The sequence below is a fragment of the Solanum pennellii genome, chromosome 7, assembly GCF_001406875.1.
Source record: "Solanum pennellii chromosome 7, SPENNV200".
NCBI classification, from domain to species: domain Eukaryota; kingdom Viridiplantae; phylum Streptophyta; class Magnoliopsida; order Solanales; family Solanaceae; genus Solanum; species Solanum pennellii.
Genome location: NC_028643.1, coordinates 24,283,091 through 24,288,234, shown reverse-complemented (window position 1 = coordinate 24,288,234; position 5,144 = coordinate 24,283,091).

The window sequence follows — 5,144 nt, the reverse complement described above, 5'->3', positions numbered from 1 at the left end:
TATATATATATATATAATTAAAATTTGATAAATAAATTAATATTTCTTAGTTATATTTTTTTGATTAGCCATTTAGTTTTATTTTTTATTCATTCAAAACAATTAATAATTATATTATTATTATTTTTACATATAAAAGAAAAACCACTCCTATTATCCCCCACTTTGCCCACTCCCTACTACCCCACCTGCACACACGTACACACTACTACACCACCTACATGAATATACACACACACGGATAGATTGAAAAAAAGGGAAAAAATCAAAAAAGATAGAGAGGAGGAAAAAACAAAAATCAGAAAACAAAGAAAAATCTCAGAATCCAAAACACACACGCAAAAGAAATTCACCCTCACATATTATATATATATTTTGCTCATAAAAAAATTGAGGTTTAGGTTCACGTCTGTGGTTTCAAGTTCGCAGTTCCTTATTCGAATTGTTTTCTTTTCGTGTAATTTTCGCAAGAGGTATCATTTAATTTTATTGTATAATTTAATACCATGATTATATAAGCATTTATTGTTATGTGGTGAAGTTGTAAAATTTAACATGTGGTTAAATTATTATGTTTTAATACGAAATATGTTTATTTTCTTTATATCCACTTTATGCTTGATCTTCTATACCGTTAGAGTAAGTGCGTATTTTTTATAACAAAACATATTAATTTCCTGCTTAAACAAATCGTATTTAATTAATATTATGTAATACTATTGTCCAAGCCTATTTTAATTTTTCATATTTAGTTTTATAATGATAACATGTGTAGCTATTATGTTAATATATTAATTTAGTTAGTAGATTTTTCTTGTAATGGCAAAAAAAAAAAATCAAACAAAAAGGGAAGAAAAACGTAATAACAACAACAACAACAACAACAATAATAATAATAATAATAAAGGAAAATTTTTAAAAAAATGTGAGAAAAAATATAATTAAAAAAAAGGACAAAGAGAAAACAGAATGAAAAAAATAAAAGAAAAACAAGTATAAAAATAATATTTTAAAACAATGTGCAATCGAAAAGGAAAGAAAAATTTTCTCATAGAAAGTTTCTTTGTCAAAACAGAAAAAAATTAAATTAAATTAATAAAAACAAATAAAACCTTAAGAGCATAATAATAATAATAATAATAATAATAATAGTAATAATAATAATAATAATAATGAAAAGGTAAAAATAAGAAAAGACGTAATAATAAAATAATGATAAGAAAAAAGAAAAAAGATAAGAATGTCTTACTTTACTTTGTTTGATTTAATTCATGCACACATATATATATTTTAGTTAATGAACATATATTAATAAATATTATAATTTTATATATTTTCAAATAAATCAAAGAATGAGGGCACATAAAATTTTTATAAGTTAAATAATATATGATAAAAAATTTAAGTCATGTCATAAAAGTTAGTAAAGTGACCGCGTTAGAACAACGTGATCGAGGGGTGCCTAATACCTTCCATTCGGTCAACTGAATTCCTTACCTGATTTTTAATTTCGCAGACCATAAAATAACGAGTCAACTTCCTTTTGATTAGGGATATAAATAAGGTGACTTGAAACATGAACACTCAATTTCAAGTGGCGATTCTAAAATAAAAGAATGCCTTTTCGAAATGTCACTTTAATTGGAAAAACTCTATTTTTTCAAAAAAAACCCATCAATTCAATTTCGGAGGGAAAAATAGGGGTGCGACTTAGATGGTAGAGTCTATATCTTTTGCTGCTGGTTTGAATCTGAATTTTTCACTTATAGTGTAGTTGCGTTTTTTTTGTTTGTTATTTTCTTGTTGGTTTCTGTAAGGGTTGACTTCCTTTGGTTTTTGTTGAATTATTAACTTTCCAGTCTTGAATGTGACTTGGTTGTATGTGTTGACACCCAATTTTGGCCTAACATTTTTAAAAATTTGTAATTTTGGGCCACAATGCTAAGCCCGTCATTTGAGCCATTTTTTGTTTTTATTTAAGTTATTAACTAGGTCAAAAAAGGGGGAGGGGAATTAATTTTTTGACAAAAAGAAAAACCCTCTCCCCTTCCTTTTTCCCTTCCCAGCCGCCCCCTCTTCTTTCCCCCTCTCCTCTCCTGTCGCTCCACCTTCAGCCTCCCCTTTCTCCCTTCTCCCCCCTTCCTTTTCTCCTCCCTGTTCCTCCCCCTCTCTTCTTCTCGCTGCCTTCCTCTTTTCTCTTTTTCTCTTTTTCCGGCTGAAGCAGCAGCACCAAACAACCATCAAAACCACCCACAACCTCCATTTTCTCCGATTATCTACAGCAGACCTCAAAACCAGACCCCCACAAGCCAAACACCACCAGAAAACTACCAAGTCAGACCCAAAACCCCCACCACAAACCACCAAAGCTGTCAACAAACAACTCCAAACACCCCCCAGCCGCCTCCCTCACAGCCCTTCCTCTCTCTCACAGACCGCCCCTCTCCCTCTTTTCCGTCAGCCCCTCTCAACCCCTCTCCCGTCGCCCCTTCCCTTCCTTTCACTCCTCTCCCTTCCCTCTCCCTTTCTCCATTCTCCCTTTTTCCGGCAAAGCAGCTGAAACAGCACCAAACAACAAATCCAAACTCACCGAAAAAAGGCCGCGAACTCCATAAAAAAAAACCACCAGAAAACCCCGTCCAAACCCCCCATTTTCGAGCCCCACCAGCGGACGCCGCCGCGGACAGCCAGTATATGGCGTTGCTCCATCGCCTTCTCTCTTCTCTTTCTCCGGCGAACCACCAGGAACTCCGACAACTCTAAGAAACGATCGGCGGTAGCAACGTCGTCGCCTCAACAGCAGCAGAAACATCACGCAGCCATGGAGGAAGAGGACCTAGACGAGGATGCATTTCTGGAAGAGAGAGCTATTCGGCCGTCAACTGTGTCTATGGTGAGTGTATATTTTATGTTTATATTAGTGTTGATACATATTTTCTATTTTAGTTGTTTGTTTAGTTGATTTGGATATTATATTAGTAAGATGTTTTAGATTATTTTATTCATATTTTATGGTCAAGTTGTGTCTACTCTTATTTTCTTTGATTATTATTTGAATGTTTAATTTCTAGTTTGTTTTATATTAATAGTGAATAATAGTTAATTATCGTATGGTCATTAATTATTTGGGGTTTGAGATATTTTTCTTTCATTTTAATGTTCGATTTTACCACTCATGCGATTACTTTTTTTGCAAAGTTTATAAAAAATTTTACGGTAATGCTTTGGCTATATATGAGGTTACTTTATTGATGTTTTTAATTATTTACTTTGATGTTTCCATAAAACTTTTTTATTCACTGTTAATGGTTTACTTGTTATTATTCTTAATATTTGTTGGAATAAAAAATTGTACTTGGTGCTAATGTTCTGTTTTTGTTATTGTTAATTCTTATTTGCTATTTTTATTATTTTAATATGTTATTATAGTTATTGAGCTCTAAAACCAATGAAGTTGTCTTTTTTGCTGTTGAGTCTTTTAGAGTTGTTATAGTTAGCTTTCAATAGGAAATATTTTTCAAGGTCAATATTAGGATTATTTTGATTATTTCTTACTTTTAATTGTTTTTGTTAAAAATTGTTAAATGGCCAATGAAAAATCTATCCGTCGGGTTTAGAGGCCTTTCCATTTTTAAAAGACGGAAATTTTTAGTTTAAGTTTATATAAATTGTTTTTGTTAAAAATTGTTGAAAATGACCAATGAGAAAACTCTCCGTCGGTTTTGGAGGCCTTCCCATGTTAATAAGACGGATTTTTATTATTTGAGTTATTCATTTTTATTTATTTTTATTCGGTACTAACTCTTTTACTAAGTGTCTTTACAGGTACCCGGAGGTGCTTCTCCTTGAATTATTCGAATGAAGTTCGAATAGTACTTTATTTCATTATTATGTGAATATTGACGTTAGGCAAACTTTAGGCCGATGATTATTATTTTATTGTGTATATTGCATGTTTATCATATTTGTATATTATTTTATATTCTTCCTCAATTTGAAAAAAAATGAATTCAGTCGGGAACCACATTTGTGGATTCCGAAGGGTGCCTAACCCCTTCCCTTCGGAATAACTTGAACCCCTTACCTAGAATCAATTTCGTTTCGTAGATTAATAATTGGTTTCCTAGTTTTCCTAAAAATTAGGTGGCGACTCTTTTTAAAAAACTTGTTTATTTTTAAAACTTTGTTAAAATTGAATCAATTAATCATTTTCGATTTGCCGCGACGTTTCGCCCTATTTCGAAAGAGTAGGGATGTAAACAGAATGGCGACTCCGCTGGGGAGTTTAGAGGTTTTAACCAATATGAATTTGTTTTTTTTTTTCAAATTGAGGAAATTTTTGTTTTATTATACCTTGTATTTTTATAATTCGATGATTATTTGTATATTGTATTTAATCATTATTTATTTTATTTTGTGTATATTATCACTGCATTTCATGGCATAATTTCCGTCAAATGACAAATAGTTTGCATTAGGATAAAGGAAGTTACGTGGCTTACCACGGCTTCCTTCAGAAAAACACACAAGTCTAATCTTTGGAAGTAATAAAAGAATAGTTGGCTTGCGGTCATCCAACGTCGTTTATTAGCTTCACCCTGTCGTCTGTCCGACTCGGGTAACCGTCACTTCTATACCAATTCTAGTCATCCTAGGATAGAGCAAAACCAAATCCGAATTTAAGCATCAGCCTAAGATGACCAACACCCAAGGCGTGTTGTGCTCATTAGAAGACCACCTTGAGTCCAACACGGCCTACGGCCTAAATGACGTTCATACTTATGTGTTTATATTTGTAGGATGTATACGTTGTTTGAGAAAATCATTGTCTCATAGGGTAAGGATTAGATTATAGTTTATATAAGTTAAAGAAAGAGCTTCACAAGCTACTAGCCTATTCGAAGATGTTGGCACCCGAATATTACAAAAAGCCAAGAAAGAAGAAGGATCTTTCGGGGAGGCATAGTTTAGGATCGTACCCCTGCGTGGGACTGATTATTTTGTATACATTTTTCCTATTATGTATTCCCATTAAATTTTATTCATAAAATTTGTATAAATTTGAGTTTTGGGGCAATGAAATATTTCAAATGACGTATACATCCTTCAAATCGATAGGCCTACCCTAGGCATAAAAGGGTCAC